The sequence below is a fragment of the Tachysurus fulvidraco genome, chromosome 12, assembly GCF_022655615.1.
Source record: "Tachysurus fulvidraco isolate hzauxx_2018 chromosome 12, HZAU_PFXX_2.0, whole genome shotgun sequence".
NCBI lineage: Eukaryota > Metazoa > Chordata > Actinopteri > Siluriformes > Bagridae > Tachysurus > Tachysurus fulvidraco.
The window spans coordinates 21502875-21528792 of NC_062529.1; the positions used below are offsets into that span (position 1 = coordinate 21502875).

Here is a 25918-nt window from a genome sequence, read left to right on the forward strand (position 1 = left end):
AGTGCATTTTAAGTACATGTGAGAGAGGAAACGGCAGTTGAGGTCAACACGCCTGTAGCGCAGACATCAATTTAGCAGGTTAAAGAAAGAAAGCAAACTCAAACCTGCAACTGCTAAAAGAGCTGCATTATTTGCCAGATTAAGGAACAGTGAGAAACCACAAATAGCCAAAGTTTATATATATATATATATATATATATATATATATATATATATATATATATATATATATATATATATATAATATATATATATATATATAAATATATATATATATGACTGGAGATGGCACTGGACCCATGTGCTGTATTGGTATCACCAAAAGAACACAGGAAACAGATCGTAACCTGAAATAAATACAGAATTTATCGTACCACTATGTAAAGTGATAAAGTAGATCATGTTGTGAAATAATTGGCCACAAGCAGTTTATTACTACGATCTGTATAGTAATCTGTATATCAATATCAAAAGTCCTGTATAAACTTAAGCTACAGGTTCAAACAGCTTAAAAAAAGTCAGTACAAGTCGCTGAATATCGCTGAAAGATTGTCGCTGAAAGATTTTAATTGCTGAATGTCGCTGAAAGATTTTAATTTAGAATACAATACAGAGACGTTTTATAAGAATAATAAAAAAGTGATGAGAATTTTAAATATTTAATATAATACACAATTAGATACAAATCTTCTAAAACACAACGTTCATGCATTTACAAAATTCGCATGAAGGAGAAATGGTTACTTGTTTTTTTATTAATTGTAAATATCTTCAAGAACAAAATTTAAAATTAGAAACTAAGAACGACAGACAAACTGAAGTAATCTGTAATTAGTCGTTGGTGAAAATGGTAATCGGTGATTGGTCGGAAGTGCAAAACGATCAGACGGTAGACAATAATTTGTTTATTAATCTTGGTTTCATTCTGTATGTTTATTACTTTTGTATTAATGATTTAAACATGTGACGCACTTTAAAGAAGCGACGAGCTACGACTGTTTAATCGTGAAGGATAGACAACATGCCGCCATACACACAGACGCACAAAATACTAAAGCAAATATGTCTTCTGTATTTAAAACGTAATTTGTTTAATGCCTTTAATGTCTTTGGGAGAATGAATTAATTTAATGATATTAATAATAATAATAATAATATCAGTGAAAAATACTGCACTGTAATACAGTTACCGTGCTATTCCCCATGAATTTGAAGTGGTTTGAAACGGAAAATGCCAAAGTTCATGAATGAAATCCCTTCTGTTAACTGGATAGAGACAGAGCAGCTGCCATTTTCCATCAAACTAGGGACAGGAATTGAGTTTGAAATAAAACGAACGGACTATATTCCTAAAAAGAGAAAGGTCAGCTCTGGTTGTTCTGAATTGTGAACAATCATGTAAATGATTACAATAATGAAGGCGTAAGGGGATGAGGTTATAATCCTCAAAGCTTACTGGTAACCAAATGCACACTTTTATCCACAGAAACCCAGAGAACAAATTGTACATTGTTTTGGTCCAGAGAGATCAAAAAACAAAGAATTTCTTGAGCTGAGAAAGGAGGTCAGCCGTAGGTTTGTGTTGTTTAGGAAATTGGGGGAAAAAAGACAAGGGCCTCCACCCTGCAGTTAAAACTGAGATCTGGCTTCAGCAAGGACAAAAACAGTTGCATACATACATGCATGCGCGCACACACACACACACATCTGTATCTTAGCAGGGCGGTGTAGTTGTTCCCCAGCTGTTTCTGTCCTGATCACATGCACATGCTGTTCGCTCAAATCTGGCAGTTTTTAAAAACAAGCGAAGCCTTCCCATCTCCTCTTCCCAAACCCCAAAACCATGTATTATCTCCATCCTATCCATCTCGTTCTTTCTACCCTCCCTCCCCTAACCATACACAACCATCATGCTCACCTTTTCCCACAGCAGGTACATCAGTTAGCAGCCACTCGCAGTGAGCCAGTTTCTCTGGCACAATGTTCATGACTAAAAAAAAAAAAACAATGGGATGGAAGCTTGTGTTAAAGTGGCTTGCTATGAAAGCAGTGGATTTTAAACACAAGGCTAAAGGCCTCGTTTACTGACCGCAGCCAAGCACAAAACAATCCCCCTTGTAGAAGAGCTGGCTACAGCACCCACAACAGGTCTTTTCTGCTATAAACAAACTGCAGCTACTTGCAGTTCAGAACGACGCTAAGAAAAGAAAATAATCAGCTTTACAGAGAACGTCCACCCTGAACGATTTGTATTATCGGTACTTATCAAAAATCCAATGTGGTCAGATAAAAAAAAATCCAATGTGCCAAATATTTATTTTATTACCGGCATTTTTGTTTTATATTTCCTTTCACTTTACCTAACAGTTTCCTTCCTTACCCACAATGCCTTTCCCTGACCCACCCAAGAGTGAAACCAATAGGACTCTTGCAACATCAACTAATATCTGTAAGGTGAAGCACAGGAAGGTCTCATCAAGTGAGTTCAACAAGTGAGATCAAATCAGCTTGGCAGAAAACACAGTAAACATTATTATTTATTTTTTGAACAAATGAACGATATAAAGTTGCGTAATTCTGAGCTCTGATTTCCGGCTTCCAAGATAAGTCAAATGCAACATGAGCCTTCATTTCGTTTCGACATAAAACGTGAGATGGAAGCAGCGCTTTAGTTCTTTAGACTGTCCGGCTCTCAGACATTTTCTGTAAACCCTCTGCTCAATCAGATCAGTCATCTCATAGATTGTCAACTAGTAAATCAAAGTTTCTGCCTAACAACTGCTTTGTGTTACATAGACGCACTGCATACGGTGCAAACAACATAAACAGCAGTGTTATTTCTGCTGGATTTCTGCTACCAAACTAAAACATCAAGCAATAAGATCAGAATGTACACAATGTAGACCATTAATTATATCAGACCGGATATCAGTTCCAATAAGACAATGAGTTGCAATGGATCCGATCGTGTACAGAAGCCATTAAGTACAACCTCAGATTTTAGAAGGTGTTTGGAGGATTTCAGTAGAAATGCCAAGATCTAAAGTGAAAGTTGACCACTCCTGTCCCACATACACACAACCATTGAAAACAGGGCTCACAGTAGCTGGTCCGTGGACATGTCAGAATGCTTTCCAAACAGAGGCCTTATTCAGAGTCCATACTTGTTTACACCTACTAGACTAACCTACAGTACACAGATAATTTGAAACTACTGCTAGTAATCGAGACCCTCCCAGACAAGAGAGATGAGGCTTTGTAAACCCTAAGATATCCCACACAAGCGTGGTTCTGTCTCACTTCTGGCTGCCCTACAGAGCACAACAAGTCATAGCTTTATGTATGCCTCTTGAATCACGTGTAGTTAAGTCACATACACACACACTCACACACACAAAGAAGCTTTAGTGACTTATTTAGCTAGGAACAAGTGGCAAAATCTGTGATAGTTAATTCAAAGAGTTGCCTTTCACACGGATGTCTTAAATGTATTGTCCAAATGCTGTAAAATGCTGAAATGCTGTCAAATGCTGTAAAAACATAAACTTCAGCATGAGGAGTTTATTGCTCACAACATAAAAAATAAGGAAATACAACAGGCCCCATGCGACCCCTAACACTTACAGTACCAATTTACTCACTGCGGTATCAGTTTCCTTATCGGTCGAGGAACGAAAATATGAACATCTGGTGCACCTTCGTTAAATATACGTGTAACTTCAGTGCCAACATGAACAGTTGAAAAACTAATTTAGAAAGACAAGGATGGTTTTAAGTACAGTGAAAAGGGAAGTGGAGTCTGAAACTTTAACTCTATAGCCATCATGCTTATCACAGAAACAGGAACAAAATCTTACTTTAGACCTCAAATAGACCCCACACAAACCCCTCACTCCATGAGAGTAGTGACAATGGATACAGATAACATCAAAATGGCATTAAGAGGCGAAAGGGCATTAAGATGATCCATGAAGGCTACCTTTATTCTGAGGAAATCAGATATGGAGGTACAAGGGGACGTGAATATTGCACTTTAGATACTACTTTTTCTTTAGAAATCTTTTTAAGGACAAATGCCACGTGAGAGGTTTTCCATCAATGCACACAATGCTGCCGGCTAAAAACATACAGCAAACATGGGAGTCAGAGCCACATAGATGTAGGGGTTAGACCGAGGCCCGGTTTTCACCTGGAATTATCATCTGTCCTGGGAGACAAGATTGAACCACCTTCGGAGGTAGTCTGGAACAAATATGACCATATGCCACATGTGTAGTGATTGCGAAAGCGTCCCAAATAATACGTCTTTCAGCCGTCTGCTTAAACAGAAGAAGAATTAAACAGCACTTACTGTAGACTCTTCTCCTGTAAGGAGAAGTTGTTCTCAGAAGCATGTTTAAAAAGAATAAAACAGCCTGTAGCTGTGTGATGATGTGCAAAACAGGGTTGAATGCAATACAAAAGCTATAGTAGCGAAGTAATCTAAATAATATTCATTATGTAGGGGTAATAATAACTACACATATGTAACAAGCTGGGGGAGAGGTTAAAATATTGAACTATAAAGCATTAAATATATCAGAAATCCAGACGTGGCATAATTGGCTGGCTGGGTAACTCATAGTTGTAGCCGTACACACCCAAATGACAAACACTTAAGATAGACAGATAAGTCTCTGGAGCTTAACATGAGGAAATACAGGACCAATTATCTGCAGCATAGTGAGGTGTGAGAGGCAAATCACACACACTCACACACACACCGAGAGAGAGAGATCGAAGATACCAAGAAGCAGGAACTTGACAACATTTCTGTCATTATCTTATCTAACTAGTCTTCTAACACGTTACAATCCTTCACGCTCTCTGAGATCACAAAACTCAGGACTTCTGGTAGTTCCCAGAATATCATAATCTACTAAAGGCGGTAGAACGTTTTAGTATTTAGCTCTCAAACTTTGTTATAGTCTTCCTGATAGTGCTCGGAGCTCAGACACACTTTCCCCAGTTTAAATGTAGATTAAAAACTTCTCTCTTTAGTCAGGCATTCACACAATACATCCCATAATATTGTGCTCTAATCCATCTGACCAAATCTGACCACATTATCATCTAGTGCTTGATATTATTATGAACAGCAGCTATGTTAATCCTTCTCTTCTGCTTCTCTCTTTCTACCCATCCCGTGGCATCCAGAAATTGTACCAGCTCCGATTGTCTTCTGTGCGATGAAGATTTTAGACATCCACTGAGATGAGGCTGACTCTGAGGATCCTGAGGCATCTAGAGATCTACCAGCTCCAGTTAGACTCTGCGATACTAAAGAGGAGACACTGACTACGTGGTCTTTTGCATCAATACAACATTTATCAGACTGTATATTTATAATCACACCCTTCGGTGTCACCCAGATGAGGATGAGGTTCCCCTATGCGTCTGGTTCCTCTCAAGGTTTCTTCCTTCACCATCTAAGGGAGTTTTTCCTCCCCACAGTCACCTCAGACTTGCTCATTGGGGATAAATACAAACAATTTATATATCTAATATTAATCTTAAATTTTTTGTATTATTTTCATCTTTATATTATTCTTCATAATAAACTTTTGTTCTATGTTTATGTTCTGTAAAGCTGCTTTGGGACAATGTCCATTGTAAAAAGTACATACAAATAAATTTAAATTGAATTATCATCAGCCATTGTGAGTTCAAATCCCAAGCACACCAGAGATCCAAGTTACACCCGGTCTAATATCGATAAGTCAACCCTATAGATTAATGTCATAATTTTAAGAGTTTTGCAGATAAAGGCTACAAAAGACAAAGACTGATTCTGAACAAGCCAAGTGCAGTTTATCAGACACTTTCGCATTTGTGTACACTTTTATCTTGAAAGCTAATCATCACAGAATCTCAAAAGAACGTGATCGGGCAGTCCGAGCTGAGCCGGATAATTACCTGGCATTGTACATTTTCGCATAAAACAGTTAGAATTAATGTTCTTGCATTTTCAAGTTGACTTGCTCCAGGTAGTGAATAAAAATTGCAGATTTACAACCTTAAGACAGTTTGTACCGTAGTCCCGTATTTCTGCATGACAAACCTATCTAACAATGGGGAAATCACACTTGATTATTAAAAACCTCTATACATGCACACATGCAGTCTTTGGGCAAGATTTATATATATATAAAAAAAATAATAATAATAATAGATAATTTGGTGAAATACACATAGTCTCTTAAAGCTGCGGTGTTTTATAGTGCATTAGAAGCAGAAAACCCCAATTTTGTCCAAAAAAAACGTTTCAGAGGGCATTTAGACCTGGTGTTTATACCATCGGATAGCCATCAGATCACAGAAAATGCATGAAGTGACCAGGTGTAAAAAGCCCCTAAATCTTTACAGAAACTCAGGAATCACATATGTTACAGATTGTGTAGCTAAATTTACTGGCAAACTCATTGCTCAGCCATTTCTGTGTTGCTGACATGCTCATTAGGGCAGTTTTGCAACCCTGCTGTGTAAATCTGAAATTTTCCATTATTTATAATTAGCACAAAATATGTATCATGGTTTAGTTAAGATGCTTGTACCATTACATATGCTTTGCAATGGAGTCGGTGACATCTCCTTGAAATACAGCTTTAATATAACTTGTTCCATGATCGCCATTAAAGCGTTTGTCTTCCTGTTTACAACCAAAACAACAAAAAAATCTCCAAAGCTTTATAGAGTTTGTTTCGATTTGCTTCGAGTGAGTGAACACTTTAGAGATAAAAAAAAAACAAAACAGTGGAACATCGATGCTCATGTATTCAAGGAGACATTTTATTACCCCTCAGAGCCCACTTTGAGCTCATTATTGCTGTCTGTCTTCATCTGTCTGTCCTTCTGTCCATCTTACCTCCTTTCAGCTACCTGTCTTTATTTCTGTTTTTAAAGCCTCAGGGGTTTAAAAAAAAATCTGACCACATTTTATTTATCCATTATGTGGGTCTCATCTTGGTCTTAGTCACCAAAAAAAATATCTAAAGTAGAGTACACCACATCGGGCCTTCAGTTTAGGTTCCTTCACCTTTTTAAAGAAATCTGTGATCATCTGGTTCAGTGTCTGTGTGTGTGTGTGTGTGTGTGCAGTGACACACACCCACACCACAATTCGAGTGTGTTCTGAATATTTCTAGATAATCAGGTTCTGATCAGGTTTGAAGCCTTTGTGCAACTGATGTTTTTAGCAAAAACACTCTCCAGGAATCAGGAAAAAAGGAAGCAATTAAATGTTCATGCTCAGGTCTCATCTCACTATTCCAGTGTCAGTAGGAAGGAAGCTGAGAAACAAAAAAAAAGTGTGCTGATCGTGCAGAACGTATGAGCCGTTTACTGATCTTATCTTTCTGAAAATGCACACACGTGCACGTGCACACACACACACACACACTCTCTCACACACACACACACACACACCCCAACTCTCCACAAAGCAGACATAACAAATGATGAGTACACATACTGTACACCTACACACACGTACACGTATACATACAGGCACACACAAAGGCACGTGCACACACACTCTCACATAGATGTGAAGAAAAAAAAAAAGAATAATGCAGTAACACAGAAGCTGATGTGAATCTCTTTTCACACCAACACTGGTAAAGTCACACCTTCAATAGAAAATGGTTAAGACAGAACAGAGATTGATTGACAGTTCCGGGGTAATCGACAGGGGGCACACTGAAATTCAGTAGCTACGGGCAGCCGTCTTTTGTACTGCTTTGGAAATCCCAGAAACACTCTACTGCTCAATATTTATCTTTTGTGAATGGTTGGTGTAATTTACAGGGTGTGAAAACAAGGGGTTCTGCAATAAAAACAAACTGGTGTGATTAATGAATTGATTTGGGGAATAAAACCCGAACCTCGGAAATTGGAGCGTCGGATCCTGCTGCTGGCTCGCCGGGAGGCTTGTTATAAATAATGAAAATAAGTGGACGTAAAAAGAAATTAGTACAAATTTGCTACAATTATTATAATAACAAAAAAAGAACATTTATTCATAATCGATCCGTTATCTTTTCAATTGTGTCTTTTTCCCCCCCAAATTCCATGGTGAAAAAAAAAATCCCAGACGTTAACCGCATTAAAAAAGTTGCAAAGGGAATGCTGTAATAATATTGTAATCCATGGTTGGGAACCCACTGGGATATTAAAACTGTGCCAGTGTAGGATGGGGGGGCAAATCAGGTAAGGAGTTAAAACAGCATCTTTAAAGGCAGGGCTCCGATTTTTGAGATATGCTTCAGAAAACTGAGTCAGGCCGAATAATAAACAAAAATCAAATCAAAAATCAAAACAAACGTGTAGCCAATGATCAGAAAGAGGCGGGTCTTGTCAATATGCGACGGAGCGAGTGTTCAGTGCGCATGTGTGACATTAGCAGAAAGCAGTTTTAACATCGACATTGAGGATAAAAACAGAAAGAAAGAAACGATAGGCTTACGATAAGGCAAGAAGTAGGATGTGTTAATATAGGATCAGCTTTCCAGCGCTGGAGAGAACTGAAGGAGCAGGAAGTTGGCCACATATTCACAGGTTGGAGTTTCCCGAGTCAATAATTCCTGAGCTAAACGCTGTTACTACACAAATAACACCTCTTTTCTATCATAGTAATGTAGAGAGGCAGCTACAACTGCGTATTGTGTAGTAACAGCGTTTAGCTCAGGAGTTATTGACTCAGGAAACTCCAATCTGTGAATATGCGGCCGACTTTACTTAAGGCGCCGAGGCGCTTTTTTCCTTCTCGATAGGTGAGTAACGTTGGTTTTGCTTTGTTACACAGAACTAATATATGCCTTTGTCCTTTACATGATTATGCTTGTGTGTCATTTTTGCTTGTTTGTTTGTCTGCAACCGTATTGTTCTTCCCTTCAGCTATGATAAAGACACATTTCTTTCCATTAGTTGCCTGGGTTACGTATGTATGTTTGGGCGGAGCTATCAATACAGGGGTGGGACCCATTTGGGTTAGGGGTGTGTTTGTTTTGGTGATTTCAAATGTCGACATTGGCTTTCAAATATCGGAGACCCTGTCTTTAAGGTTGCCAGATTGGCCTGGAGTACCCCTTGTATTTGTTCTCTTTTATTGTTCACTGCAAACTAACCTAAACATGAATTTTAACAGCCAGCTGACAGACACTGTAGGGAAATTAAAAAATGAATAAAGACCAGCGTTTCAACAATATTCTTGGTTATATTTCTGATGTACTGACACCCTTTACACTGAAGGAGTGAATCGGAGTAATATGAATAACCTGAGTACCGGGTGTAATATGAATAACCTGAGTACTGTGTGTAATATGAATAACCTGAGTACCGGGTGTAATATGAATAACCTGAGTACCGGGTGTAATATGAATAACCTGAGTACCGTGTGTAATATGAATAACCTGAGTACCGGGTGTAATATGAATAACCTGAGTACCGGGTGTAATATGAATAACCTGAGTACCGGGTGTAATATGAATAACCTGAGTACCGGGTGTAATATGAATAACCTGAGTACCGGGTGTAATATGAATAACCTGAGTACTGTGTGTAATATGAATAACCTGAGTACTGTGTGTAATATGAATAACCTGAGTACCGGGTGTAATATGAATAACGACCCACACTAAAGTCATAAAAGTAACAAAGGCACCAACTGCTGGGGTGTTTGTTATAAACCATTAAAATTTTTTTAAAAAAGTCTAATAGCTCTATTACTCAAATACCACACACACACACACACACACACACAAAAATACACACACACACACACGTCACTCCTATATCCTGTCAGTTGGGGCTGAGAAAATAAGTGTTTTTGTATACTACAGAAAGGTGAAAAACCACAAGGCCACACACTGTCTCTCTCTCTCTCTCTCACACACACACACACACACACACACACACACACACACACACACACACAGTCTCTCTCCCTCACACACACACAATCACTCTGTCTCTATATCTCTCACACACACACAATTACTCTCACTCACTCACACCCCACTCCCCCTCCACCACACACTTTTTATCTCACACTTTGGAACCTCTGGTCAAATTGAATGATTATAAAAAGTACAACCATTACAGCTGTTGAAATATAACAAACAGAGATATGCATCTATACATATATACACACAAACAATTACACACAGACACACACCTGCACTTAGATACGGCAGGTGAGAACCTGCTCATAACAGAGACCTACAGAACATCTGCTCTTCACTTCTGTAGAAACCACACACACAACGCAAATCCATCATCGGCTAATCAGAAAACAACAATGACCCAAAAGGCAGCACAAACGGCTCTCACTTCTGCCCCAGGAAAGGAAAGTCATTACACAATACAAAGGGAGCAAAACAATGCACAGGGAACAGTGCTGTTTATGAAAAAAAAAGGCCAATAAAATGAAAACGAGGCGAGAGAAACGAAACAGCTGCCATTTTTTAAACATCAGCACTCTTCTTGGCAGACCAAATAAGGGCCGTGATCAAACTAAAAGCAGAGCTTCTCGAACATTACACCATCTGCAAAATGTACAGATGCAAATTGAACACACACAAACAAATACAATTTAGAAGAAGAATTTGCTTGTAAAGGAGTAAAATGCCGTTACAAACAAACAAAAAAAATAATAAGTGGAGCGATAATAAACTAAATAAAAGTTCAGTGTTGCTGGTGTGGTGACCAAGACAGATGTTATCCTTAGAAGTTCCTTGAGAACCCTGAGGCCTGGGATGTAGTTTAGGGATCTGTGCAGGACCACTAGAATTCTTCCCCTCCAAACTTGGCAAACCAAACCAAACCAAACCGAAGCAACAGATTGAGGAAGGCCAACAAATGGCAGCGATGGTCAGGTGTCCACAAACGTTTGCCATATAGTATACATTAGGTCAAGTACACACTATGTGACTATTCTGAATCCCAGAATCAGTGTCACTTGTACTACACAACCATGGGCGAGTCTAGCTCAGCACCCCTAAAACTTGGGAGTAAGAAATGTTGTTATTCTAAAATTTTTGTTCGTCTTTTACAAGCTTAAATAATGTCCTAAACATACTCCGTAGTTTGTGGTTTAAAATGCACGTGTTAAGGATAGAAATGAAAACATCCCCCTTAGCAAATGGTGTCATCCTCTTTTGTTCTTCTACCTCTCTTCTGTACCTGCGCCGCTCAGCACGACCGTTATCCAGCGCGAAACACACGCAGAGTGAGAACCCGTTATGTAGCAAAGCTGTGTCTCACCCTTCTTTCCTTATTCCTAGATTTGTTCCGATTCTGAAACCATATCGGTGAGTACTGGAGTCAGTATCCTGAATCACCATGTACACCTATATTAAGTGTTTATTTTTGGACTATTTTAGTCCAGCGGGTCACCACCGCTGTGGAGTAGCACAGGACCTGGGTGACTCGTCCATAGTGTGTGTGTGTCTGTGTGGCCTACCAGTGAGCAATGGACATAAGACAGTTCTTTAAAAGAAAAAAAAAAGACAGATTCAGTTGAGAGACTAGGGACAGTCCATAATGACCTCTGTCTTGTTGTTTTGTTTTTTTTGTTCTTCTGAAAAAGTGTTAAGCAAGCTTTAAAAAAAAAAGAAATATCTGGATTTTGGAGTTAGTTGAATAAATGTTAAAATGATAAAGTTTTTAAAATATTTTTTGTTTTTGTGTGAAGAGAGGGTGGGTGGTGGCAGTGGGGCTCATTGGGTGCTCAGCACCCCTAAAGCTCTGACCCTAGAATCGCCCCTGTACTACACAACACCCATTCTGTTGTCTTGTTGATGCACACAGTGCATGTGAAGGGATGCTTATGGTCATACAATATATTGCGCAAAAAAAAAAAAAACACATTGAAATGGTCTAATGGCAGATGCTTCAAAAGATCACTTTTCTCCGTGGTCTTGCTTAGAAATGTCTGCACTGGGAGGAACATTTGGTATTTCTGAAATAATGCCAGTCGTCTACCATTTTGGACAAATCTGAAGAAGCGCCAGATGTGATGGTGCTTTGTGTGTTTGGTACGAATTCCTCAGCAGCGTTTGGGTGTAATTAATTCTGATTGAAGTGGTTGTTTGCTTTGGCTGCTGCTCAATATCCTAACCATTTGGCTTGCATTGCTCACACAATAAAACATGCCATTCATTTACAAACCTGCAAGAAAGGACAAGCACAGCTGCCAGAACCTGGGTATACATGAGACTGTCTTAAAATGCAAATCTATAAAAATGTTTCTGATCAGCCTAATCTGGAAAACTGAACACCAAGATTCATCAATGAGGGCTATACTTTAAAGGCAGGGCTCTGATGTTTGAAAGCCAATGTCGACATTTTGAAATCACCAAAACAAACACGCCCCTAACCCAAATGGGCCCCCGTATTGATAGCTCCGCCCACACACACACATACGTAACTCAGGCAACTAATGGAAAGAAATGTGTCTATCATAGCTGAAGGGAAGAACAATATGATTGCAGATAAACAAACAAGCGAAAATGACACACAAGCATAATCATGTAAAGGACAAAGGCATATATTAGTTCTGTGTAACAAAGCAAAACCAACATTACTCACCTATCGAGAAGGAAAAAAGCGTCTCGGCGTCTTAAGTAAAGTCGGCCGCATATTCACAGGTTGGAGGTTTTCGAGTCGATAACTCCTGAGCTAAACGCTGTTACTACACAAAACGTGGTTGTAGCTGCCTCTCTACATTACTACGATAGAAAAAAGGTGTTATTTGTGTAGTAACAGCGTTTAGCTCAGGAGTTATTGACTCGGGAAACTCCAATCTGTGAATATGTGGCCGACTTTACTTAAGACGCAGAGGCGCTTTTTCCCTTCTCGATAGGTGAGTAACATTGGTTTTGCTTTGTTACACGCTGTGGGGATTTGTGCTCCTTCAGATAAAATAGCAGTAGTGAGCTCAGGCAATGAGATGAGCCCAGGAGGCCTGGTGCAAATTTGGTCTTCCTGTTCATCCCAAAGCTGTTCAGTTTAGTTCTGTGTAGGATACCGGAGCAGGTTTAGGCCTCTTTAATTTCTGGGAAGGGAAACTGTACAGCCTACAAAGCCATTCTGCACAATTGTGTGCTTTTAAGTTGACATCCTAGCAAAATTCTAGCAAACATCCTCACGCAGTGAATGTCATGCTTGTGTCAGGTTTATGGCGTAGTGGAACAGAGGTTAATGTTTGGGATACGTGCAAATGGAAAACATACTTCATCGGTACTATATAAATGTTTCATCATACCGAGGGTTTTCCCAGGCTGTCACGCTAACAAGTAAAGACAGAGATGCATTTTTACCACATTAAATTGCACTCTGTTTTTCCAACCACATTTTTCCTGTGGCTGAATATCAACCAGCGTGAACTACATGTTGTAAGCAACACAATGTGAAATATGTTATAGCCTGTAACACTGTTGATAGTGTTAGTTTTCAGCTGTGTTTACAATGTAACTAGTATCTTGCATGCCACGTGAATATACTGGTATTTTGTTGTTGTTTCTAGAGGCGCACAATATTTGCTCTGACCAATGCACAACACTCATCTTGAAAGTATATGACCCCTGCACCACACTCATCTTGAAACTACTTTGGCATCGAGCCAGTTCACACAACACACACTCGATAATAAACAGTTTGAGCGAGACATTTTCTTTGAGGAAAAGGAAAGGAGCCCATGTGCTTACACGCTTCTTCCGTTTTTGCTTTCATGTCCTGTGGCGTGTGATTGTGCGGCGCTTTGACAGCGATACTGCTGATTAGGATGGGAGCTCGAAGAGCAGAGGAAGTGCTGTTGTGTGAACGACACAATAGTGTTATCTCTGATCCTGTTGCTGTGCTTCTGTCCAAACTTTGAGACTGAGGAGCAAAAAAAAATCAACACGCTGCTTTTTTGTGATAAACATTCGAAAGAAAAAGAAGAAGAAGAAAAAAGTGCATCGGTGCACTATCTGACATCACAAATACTTTCGGATATTTTCATGATTTTAGTCTCCATAATTATACGTGCAGACGGTAGGGCTTCGTCTGATCTCAGATTAACTTGGCCTGTCTGGATTTAAATGGCAGATCTTCTTTCTATGCCATCACTGACACCAAGTCCATTAGGTTGATGAGCCACAATCCATTGTGTAGAATCCTTTTAATCCAGAAAAATAACCTACTGTTAATAAATTTACTTAAAAAAAAAAAAACTCTGAAGAAATGCAAATTAAGGTTCATAAATTAACCTCACCTCAGACTTATTGTGTCATACTTATGATTCTCTTTAAACGACAGAAATAACTGCACTTTTTTGTTGTTATTGTTAAGGAGCATCCATTAATCTGACTCGCTGACCTCTTATTATTTTGCTTCTTAGGCTAGGCTACTTTTATCAAACTGATTTCTATAACTTCTGAATTTCTGCACATGCAGCTCAGGTATAGGAATTACAATTTTAGTAGGGACAGTGTAGAGTTTCTAAATAAGCTGCAGGTCAGTGCTCTTATCTATTTTTCACCATGGAAAGCGACACCGTCGGCATGGCTCGTGTTTATTTAATTGAATTGGAGAGGTACGTGCCTTTAAGCCTCTGAAGCTGACAACAATCCGGTTTATAAACATAACTGTGGACATTTATTTGCGTATTGACGTTAATTCAGAAAGTTCAATACAGTCGATGGTTTCTGTGCAGCTGTGGAGTTAAAGATCGGCTCTTTTAGAGCGCAGTGAGTCAGTCGGCTGCTCGGCAACATTGATAACGGTAGTATTGATATGTCTCGACCTGAGGTCATGATCCCCTTTCTTCTGACTAAGACTTCATTTGAGCAAATCAAGAGGATCAAAGAGCTTCATCATGGTCTTACAAAAATGGCATCAGTGTACAGACACTGTGGAAAGCAAACAACTTCAAACTAGTCAACCATTGAACGAATCTAATAAAGTAGTACATTTTTATATAAAGTGCAAATAAAGGTCATTTCTCTTGTCCTCTTTGCTTCTGATTTCCCTTTGTCACTTCATTCCTGTCTTACTTTGTCACTATCTCCTCCCACTTAATGTTTCTTACTGTCTCTGTTCATTTTTTCCAGTATTTTTCATCTCCTCTCCTTCCCTACATTCTGTCCCTATGTTCCTTCTCCAAAAAACTATAACCCCCTTCCTAAAATACACACACACAAAATCCCTTTTCTACCCTTTCATCTCTGCTCCTCTTTTTAATGCCTCTAACTCCATTATGTCATCCTATTTGCCATGTCCTCTTGTCTCCATTCCTGTGACTTATTTCCACATCTATTCTTTTCACCATGTCCACATCTCATTTCTCATCCTCTTCTAAGTGTTACTTCCTTCATCCTGAGTTTCTTTACGCCGACCCTCTACTGCTTCACCCTGGAAAGCTCCCTTAACCTTGTCACTTTTCTCTTTGTCCTTGTCTCTTTAGTTTTTTTAAGTTAGTTGCTTGACTTGTATTCCATTCTTGAAGCTGTTAAGGATAGTGCTGATGACACTATCTGCCTTTACTGAGCCTCTAAAGTTGTTTGGATTCTGCCTCATTGCTGTTTCTACCCAGCTGGAAGAGACTGTCCTTTTGGGGTGGTGGTAGCCAACTGGTTAAAGCTCTGGGTTGATGTACAGAAGGTTGGGGTTCAAGTCCCAGTGATGCCGCTGCTGGTCCCTTGAGCAAGGCCGCAAACCCTCCCTGCTACAGGGGCACTGTATCATGCCTGACCCTGTGCTCTGACCCCTGGGATATCTGGGATATGTGAAGAAAGAATTTTATTGTGCTGTAACGTATATGGGACAAACTTTAGGCTTTTTCTCTTCCTCTTTTTGCCCTTCCTGTTACTCATTTAGTCCTGTTCTTATATAATTACTTCACGGTCACAGAATAAAATGGACAACAGCAAATATATATATATATATATATATATATATATATATATATATATATATATATATATATATATATATATATATATATATATATATGCATTTTTATATGATCATTTCAGTCCTGCTGAGGTTTAAACATTGTGTAGGAGTCAGATTTTATAACAGAATGAGAAAATATGTCAAAACACGTCTTCTTTTTTTATTGAGAAATTAAGTTGTGCAAGTGTTTTGAGGTTTGGGGAGGGGTATGAGGAAAAAGTTAGCACTTCATCCACCCGGTGGCTCTGTGTTCTGCACTTTACTGTTGATGTTAATATGAATAATTCAAGCTGAGCTTTACACAAAGCAGGCGATGGCATGCCATCCAGACAGCCTGAGGTTGTGGGGGGTTTATGTTCATGAGGGGGTCAACAAAAGCAATACAGACTACCGTGTCAACGCAGGACAAAGGCGTCCATTCGCCAGGCCAGATGCCAGGCCTGAAGGCTCGATCTGCCTATGCAAATTATCCGGGGCACTTTGACTTAACAAACAAAGGCTCAACACAAGCAAGCCAGAATGCAATGCAAATAGCAATAAGCTAAATCAAAGAGAAATCTGTAAAATGCATTAATGCTTCGCTCCATAATTTAAAGCCGTGATCATCATAATGGCAGACATTGTTCTAAGCCAGCACAACAGGTTTGCATCGAAAACAAAGCCCAATCAAATCTGTGCACTGATAAAAAGAGAATTCACTTTTTACACCAAGGTACACTGGTAAAGAAGTCACAACTGACAAACTCATCGGGATGGAGAGAGTTTTATAAGAGAACGGAGCAAAAATGTCACTTTTGGTCTTCAAGATAAATTCATCCAGGAAAGAAACAGAGAAGCATCACAAAGCAGTCTAACAAAAATGTCAACACACCCAAATTCCTTTAAAGGAACAAACCCGCCCTGGATGACTGGTATATTGATCTTTATAATTAACGTTCACTTTTAATGTGATTACGAAACAATATTTTTTCCATGTAACTGCAAGGTTTACGATTTCCAACATTACGCACAACCTTGAACAACTTTCACTCTAACATCATCGCTCTCATCATCTCCTTGACACTCAACCACACGAGCCAAGTCTCGGTCATAATACTACACAAATCTGTTGTATATCTATCTCTAATGTTCTAATACATTATAAACTTCTCATTATTATGATGTTAAACTTCACTGGAGTGACACCAGCCACTAAAGCACTTATATTTGTAGGAGCACCTGAACGTTATCCTACTGTGCCTGAGATTGAGACACTAGTTTCTCATCTTTCAATCTATTAACATGGTCACCCTGTGACGTCATCAGAGGACCTCACAAAATAGGTTGCTGCTTTTATTTTTTTTTTTCTTCAAGTGGGCAAACAACGTCTTCTGATTTAAGGCATATGATCATATTTAAGCAATATATAAAGCATCAATACAACATGACAACGAGGGAAAAGTTTTTTTTAGTCACCATAAATCACACCAAACAAAGCATTAGCAAGTCGATTAGCATACAACATAAAGAATCGGTTCATTTATTTAACTCAAAAAATTCCCTTCATGAATCAAAATGACTCTTAAAAATGTGGCTGCAACAAAATAACGATACACATCTGGGGTAGCAATAACACTTCCAAATAAATAAATAAACAAACAAATAAATAAATAGATAAATAAATAAATATTTTACAGGATACTTACCCTGATAACGGTTTTTTCCACAAACGATTCGGTTCGTTCCAAAAGACTCGGAACCGGTTCGTTAGCTCCAGCGGTTCGAGCAAAAAATATATACATGCAAATTAGGACTAAAAACCTACAATACACACTACGCTAGCAAACAAAGCCACCTGCTAACAAAGACAGGGGTGCGAATACTTTTAGTATGACTTCAAGGCAGAATACAGGCTGGTTAGATATACTGAGGAATAACGGTCGGTCTCGCGCACGCTGATTCAAAAACACAAAACTACGGTTTTTAAAATAACTGACACGAAGCTCGTGCCGACGCTCGTGCCGACTCTCATCGCTCAGGTTCTCAGTACTGAACATAAACAGATGGTGTTGTGGCGTCTAGTAGTGGGCGGGGGGGGAAAGCCAGGACGCGTCACGTGCGCCTTGGCATTCTGGGAAATGTAGTGCAGGCGAATAGCGTCGCTAGCAAGTTAGCTAGTAGCATATACAGTATACTTCATTCAAGCATCCGTTAGCAACAAAAAGCTGTAATAAATAAGATTCAACAAACACAGAAACATAGTAAACACATTCACGCTCTTGCCCAAACATGTACAAACTATCTCCTGTTTTAATGTTACAACAAATTCACAACTTGTTTGACACAATGACATTTTGTTGTTAGAGACGTTTCCCAGATAATCAGCATCAGTTTCTCATGATTGTCTGTAACTTAGCTAACAGTTTTACAGCCTGTTTCCTAACAACACCTGCTCAGAACAAGTAGTCTAGGCCAGTGGTTCTCAAACTGGGTGCCCTGAAATGGTTCTGGGGGGCCCCGGTTCACTCACAACACCTTCTCAGAACAAGTAGTCTAGGCCATTGGTTCTCAAACTGGGTGCCAGGTTCTATGACATTTTACAAAATAATGAATTTATCATAAATTCTATGTAATTAAATCTCAGACAAATAACCACTACTAACCACCAGCACTACATTGTATAATTTAATATGTATTGTTTAATTCAAATATTAAGTTTTGGAATGTTTTATGTCATAAATTTTCTTTGGGGGTGGGGGGGAGGGGAGTAGGGATGCACTGTATACAAGGGGGGGCCCACACGCCGAACAAGTTTGAGAACCACTGGTCTAGGCCTAGTCATATTTCCGTTATCACACGATGACTGACATTTTGTCACATTAAACATCTCTCTCCAAATAGACTTAATAATTTTATTAGCACTAAACAAATTAAAGTGTATTGCATCGTCGATGTTGTAGGTCTCTTTTAAAATCATGTCATATTTGATATCCTGTCACGGATGCATTAATCATTGCAACTGTCTTTCAAAGATGTCAACTAAAAGGCAACTAAGCATTCTCTCATTCGCCATGAGAGGAAAGCCCCCTAAAAAGGCCAGGTTGCAGAATGCTGGCCCAGAGAAGGTGGTGAAAAGGGTAGGCCCGTATTTGGTTAAATTGTGTTCAGTGATCCTTACCAAACACAACACCCCCATTGTTGTGTTTGGGTGAGGGTTTGGAGATGTCATTCTTGTCTGTCTTCAAAACTTGAGAGCCCTGGTATGTTCTTACATCATTTCAGTTATAGTCTGGATGCACTGTCGGTGTATTTATGGGCAAACCTAAAGTGTCCTGCTTGGCTAATCTGAGGTCAGCTGATGGAGGTCCATCTAGTAGCTAGTTTGTTCCTGTTATCACTTATGTTATCCATATGACATTCAAGCTGCCAACAGCAGAACCAATACTTCGACACATTTGGTAGATTTTGGTGTTATATAAACTCACTGGTTCACTGAATCACTAAGTATATTACACCTTTAAATAAAACTTTTTTGGTCTCACACCATCACAGGTTTTTTCCCTCCTATTTTATACTCCCGATTTATCCCAAACGACACTAATGATGTATATACACATGTGGACTGTTAAACTCAGTGTCTTACATTAAAGCTCATCATGTTACCTTGTCTTGTTATCTGGAAATTGCCAAAGAAGAAAGCTGTCTTTGGTGGAACTTGATTGCTAATTGCTAATGGAAATTGTTTGGCTAAATATAGCAGTTCAGCGTCAGTTCAGGGAGGCCACATAGTCAAGCTCGGCTATCAGCTGATGTCAATTGTCAATTGTCTGGCTGCTTTCCCAGTTAATGGGAGATTGTCCCCCCACGAAGCTGCTGCTGTTCCCTGACTAGCTTTCATGGAGCTCATGAAAAGGAAGGGGAATTCAGAACAGAGCCATACCGCCAAATGTAAATTTCATAAGCTTGCAAATAAAAAATTGTAATATTTCAAAGAATTGTCTTTATTTTGACTCAAGTGGTCCTGACTGAACTATGACACAACTGGGTAGTGTTTACTTGTTATAGTACAATATCTAACTTCGTTATCAGTTCAAGTTAATTATTTTGTGATGTTGATAATGTAGCTAGTTACTGTTCTATAACTAAAAACCTTAACCAGTTAGTTAACATGAGCTAGCTAGTGAGCTAACAATCCTAACAAACCTCTGAACTCCAAACAGCATTCATCATTTCACACTTACTTGCTTAACATAAGAACTGAACAGACAATAAAACACATTAAGGTTCACTGTATTGATGAAAGACATGAAAAGATGAAAAGTTTAATTTTGTTAAATTAATTGTAAAGTGGGGAGCACAGTGGCTTAGTGGTTTGCTCGTTCGCCTCACACCTCCAGGGTTGGGGGTTCGATTCCCGCCTCCGCCTTGTGTGTGTGGAGTTTGCATGTTCTCCTCGTGCCTCGGGGGTTTCCTCCGGGTACTCCGGTTTCCTCCCCCGGTCCAAGGTTGAGTGGCATCTCTGGAAAATTGTCTGTAGTGTGTGTGTGTGTGAGTGAATGAGAGTGTGTGTGCCCTGTGATGGGTTGGCACTCCGTCCAGGGTGTATCCTGCCTTCATGCCCGATGACGCCTGAGATAGGCACAGGCTCCCCGTGACGCGAGAAGTTTGCATAAGAAGTAGAAAATGAATGAATGAATAATTGTAAAGTAATTACTCAAGCCATGTTTCACCAAATGATGTATTTCCTCTTGATGACTACATACTGTAAGACAGAAGCAATTTCAGTGCCGATCGCTCAGGCGTGAAAAAGAGGTCGAGTGAGTTTCAAAGAGGTTTTTCGCTTTCTGTGTAGGGGATACCGTGGGTATTAGCTAATTTTAAATTTGTACATGGGGTTACACCTAGTCCCTGAACAGTCCCTGCCTAATGAAACCAGCCAGTCAACAGATGACTAAAATCCCTCAACTGAAAAACCAAGATATTTTTCAATACTGTATAATAGTATGAATATGATTATGAAAATAAGTCAAAATTCCGGATTAAAAAGATGAAGGATTTTGTGTGTGTGTGTGTGTGTGTGTGTGTGTGTGTGTGTGTGTGTGTGTGTGTGTGTGTGTGTGTGTGTCTGTGAGAGTGTGTTTTCAGATGTCCTTGGCTCCTGCTTTATCTGGCTAACCATAAATCTTGGTGAAATTCTGCTCTAATCAGCAGAACATAGCCAGGCTAAAAGATACAACTCTCATATTCCAGTCTGAAGATAGCTACATATACACATAGAAACACCAATAAATAAACAAAAAAAACATACAAAAACAATCTCAGACCAAGACGTATAAACACGCATGCACACACACACACACACACACACACACACACACACACACACACACACACACACACACACACACACACACACACACACACACACACACACACACACACACACACACCACATAACTTCATTGACAATAATAAATTAGTGTAACTCTCACCATGATCCATATTTAGGCCACTATAGCAACAGCACAACATCTAACCAATACATGAATGCATAAACACACACATGCACGCACGCACGCACACACACACACACACACACACACACACACACACACACACACACACACACACACACACACACACACACACACACACTTCATCTGAGGTCCTTCCATCAAAATAATTGTTATTGTAGCTAAATCTACATATAACCTACACGTAACTTCAGCTACCTAAATTATTATTATTATTATTATTATTATTATTATTATTATTATTATTATTATTATTATTATTATTATTATTATTGTTAAGAAGAAGAAGAATTGTTATAATAGCTGCTGGTGTTTTTCATACCATACCAAATGTCTCACAGGGACAAGACTGTCAGATATTCCTATCTTTGAAGTGACATTTGGCCAAAAATGCATGCTCTCTCTCTCTCTCTCTCTCTCTCTCTCTCTCTCTCTCTCTCTCTCTCTCTCTCTCTCTCTCTCACACACACACACACACACACACACACACACACACACCTTATAGACGGCTTTATATATGATTCATACCGAATCCTTTTCCCCCCCTCATATCTTACAGCCATACAAAGCCTGGCACAAGGAAGCTTCAGTTCTTTGATCGACTCTTTGATCTTATCTTATGACATCACATGTTCATGTTCCAATATCCCTTTAATGTTTAAAAAAAAAACAGAAAAACCCACAATAAAGGATAATACATTTCTTTTCTTTTTGTTTGTTTGTTTTATTGAAAATTTCCCTCCTTGCTATAATGACCGTACTGTGTTTCCCCCGCCGAATGCTCCAGAGGGCATTTGTTCTAGCCAAGAGATCATTTCAGGATGCGAGTAAATGAAAAACATAGCAACAGCTGTGTGCGAACCACCAAGCTGAGAGGTTGAGAAGAGGTCAGAGTGAGGGAGTATAATGTGGAAAGAGAAAGAGCAGGGAGGAGATTGGTGTGCCAGGATCGGGTAATCGAATCTCATGGTTAAGAGTTCATATCCTAACCTCGGTGTTTGGGAACGAGCCGCACACTGTTGTCGAGCTGCTCTGGCAACAGTAACTATGTATACACGTATGTTTACTTGCTGCTTGTGATATTGCAAACTTGGACGGCTCGAGAAAACCGAGTGCTCACATTCCATAAGTGTTTTACATGCACAGGTGCTCGAGGGTTTGACGACGTAGGAAGCTGGATGGATGGACGGATGGATGGAGGTATTGAAGCGTTTTGTTCTTGCTATAATGGTCTACAAGATTTGCACAAGATTTCTCTCACTGTAGTTTTTAATTAAAGTGCACATGAGATTCAACTGGGAAATGTTTCAGAGTTTAAACAGAGTCTATTGGGTTCAGACTGTCAGTGTTCAGTGCTCTCTCTCTCTCTCTCTCTCTCTCTCTCTCTCTCTCTCTCTCTCTCTCTCTCTCTCTCCTAGAATATACTTCTAGCAATATACTTACCGCTCCTTGCTCTACAGCTATTTTTAGACTTGAGTTTAATTACACAGGGTCGAGATATAATTCTGAGCTGTTGTCAACTCTCTCCACACCTCTGTTGATCAGGCTTTTTTTTTTTTAGAGCAGCGTAGGTTTAACCCAATAAAAAAACCCAACCCTGCCTTACTGTAGCACACTGCACTGTCTCATCCCAGCTTTGTTCCTGGTGGATTTTCATAAAACAAAGTGTTTAACAAAGTCAGGGCTCTGGAAAAAGGATTACTAAAGATCTGTGATTGATGACGTGCAGTAGGAAAAAAGGCTTTGTGAACGGGTCTTCGTTATTGATCATCTGAAGAATTTGGCAGGAAGAAATTAGTGTTGGGTTTGTGGTGAAATCGCACTGACCTCTTAGTTCCTCAGGAGCTCTTAAGCCTGAGGTGACTGAAGTGACTGTGGTGAGGAAAAACTCCCTTAGATGGAAGAGGAAGAAACCTTGAGAGGAACCAGACTCAAAAGTGAACCCCATCCTCATTTGGGTGACACTGGAGGGTGTGATTATAAACTGTTATAAACACCAGAGAGTGATATGATGAATAATGTCCTTTCTACAGTCAGGTACAGTCTGAGAATTTTGTATTGATTGTGAGGTTGTTGTCCTCAAAGACCACATGGAGTTGGCTTCTCACTGAAGGTCCGAGCTGGAGCTGGATGAAGATCTCTAGATGCCTCGGGATGGGAAGAAAGAGAGAAGCGAGTGGAGAGGAATTACCATAGATGCTGTTTATAATATTAACCATCACTAGATAATAATGTGTATCTACTGGAGCACTTGGTTGTAGGACATGGTTGTATTATGTTAATCTACATTTAAACTGGGAAAGTGAGTCTGAGCCCCGAACACTGTAGGAAGACTATTCCAAAGTTCAGCAGATAAATACAAAAACGCTCTCCCGCCTTTGGTAGACTTTGATATTTTACGAGCTATCAGAAGTCCTTTTGTGATAACAAAGAGCATGTCAGATTGTATCCTGTTAGAAGCCCAGTTATATACATGGGAGCTAAACTAACAAGAGCCTTGTACATATGTACTGTAGTTGTAATCAATTCTAAACTTAACAGGTAGCCAGTATAGAGATGATAATTATATGATCATATTGTCTTGTCCTTGTAGCCTATTTATTGAAGATGCAGGACAACCAACTAGTAGGAAAAAAGTAATCTGGTTTTCCTCTTCTGCTGATAATGTTCATAGAGCGAGCATGAAGCTACTGTATATTTCCTCTAGTTGTCAAAAACAGGAATTACAGCAAGTGCTAACAGATGTCCATTGTGGCAGAAATTTCTATTAGCATCATTAGCTGAAACAGAACAGCAGGCAGGTCGGTTCCTTACAGTGTTGCCAGGGTTGCATTTTTTACACCAGAATTTAGAAATTTAGAAAGGCAACAAGCTTCTGTAATAGCACATACAGTATACACTAGGGGGGCATGGTGGCTTAGTGGTTAGCATGTTTGCCTCACACCTCCGCCTTGTGTGTGTGGAGTTTGCATGTTCTCCCCGTGCCTCGGGGATTTCCCCCGGGTACTCCGGTTTCCTCCCCCGGTCCAAAGACATGCATGGTAGGTTGATTGGCATCTCTGGAAAATTGTCCGTAGTGTGTGAGTGTGTGAGTGAATGAGAGTGTGTGTGTGCCCTGTGATGGGTTGGCACTCCGTCCAGGGTGTATCCTGCCTCGATGCCCGATGACGCCTGAGGCTCCCCGTGACCCGCCCTTATCCAGAGCGACTTACATTTTATCTAATTTTTATACAACTGAGCAATTGAGGGTTAAGGGCCTTGCTCAGGGGCCCAGCAGTGGCAGATGGTGGATGTAGGAATCGAACTCTAGATAAGGGGAATAAAGTGGATCATGTCTGTGTGTAAGAAATGTGTGATGTGTGCTGTGCAAATGCAGAGTGAAAAAGAAATTCCCTTTACCAGTGTCTCAGTTTGTATACTAGTTTCAGGACTAGATGACTGTATGTTCTTGATGCTTGACTGCCTATCACTCGTCAATACTAAAAAAAAAAAAAAAATCACAATTAGTAAGCAATACCATAAGTGAATAAGTGTGTCAGCCTCTTAATTTAAATTTCTTTAAGGCTTTGAAATGAACATCTTCCTATTTCACTAAAATCTATGATCACGAGCTGGTGCTGTTAAAAAAACTACAATTAGCATAAAATGGGTGGAACGAAACAAGAGTGGTAGATCTTCAGTCGCATGGTTGATTGACTTTAACTTTGACTAAAGACTAATTTTGACTCGTGCTTTAATTATAGAACGCTATACTGTATATACAGTATATATGCTAATCTGTAATAATGCAGTTTTGGTCTAGACGCTGTAAGTTTCTGACACTCCAGGCAGCGTTTGGACTAACAGAGAAGACTTTTGCGAGAACCTATTACACTTTACTTCTTATCCGAACTAGCAATTTTAGTATTTATTAACTTATTTGGATAAGATCTAAGGATAAGAAGTGATTTCCTTTCAGACTGTCACATGAAATGTTGGATTATTGCTAAGCCTCATAGCATGAAAATATACCATTGTAGCATCTGGGTATGATTTGGGTAAATGTCAAACATGCTTGGACCAGGGCCACCCTCCTACAGTAACATGATCAAAAAAGTGCAAAACCAATACTCAGACCAGCATTAAAGGGCAACGCCTACGGACAGACCAAGAGAAAACGTTGTAAACTCTCACGTGCAGCCGCCAAAGATTCTTTCCAAGAGGGCTGAAACTTATGGAGCGGCTGGTTGCGGCTAACCTGATTTACTGCTCTTTCATGTCTTTGTTCTTTAATCTGTTTGATCTTCCACCTCTTTCTTTCATTTTCTCTCACCTCCTTATCGCTGGCCTCATTTACTGTACATCAGTCTATATACGACTGAATCCGTTAAGAACTCCAGTCTGTTTAGCTTGATCTGAGCCTAGCGCATCACTCCCACTCGCTATTGCCT

General features: G+C 39.5%; 1 protein-coding gene across 3 annotated transcripts in view; it reads right to left on the reverse strand.

Annotated features, from left to right (window-relative positions):
* The window catches only part of peli1b (pellino E3 ubiquitin protein ligase 1b), a 39452-nt gene extending 19705 nt beyond the window's left edge, over positions 1 to 19747 (reverse strand). For 2 of the 3 annotated variants that reach the window (XM_027143017.2, XM_047821454.1), the window contains exon 1: positions 19618 to 19747. The gene's annotated coding sequence lies outside the window, so the exon portion shown is untranslated. Of the gene's footprint in view, positions 1 to 17660; positions 18035 to 19617 lie in introns of those variants that run through there. The other variant, XM_027143016.2, reaches the window with a different exon arrangement.
* Between the last annotated feature and the right edge of the window lie 6171 nt (positions 19748 to 25918).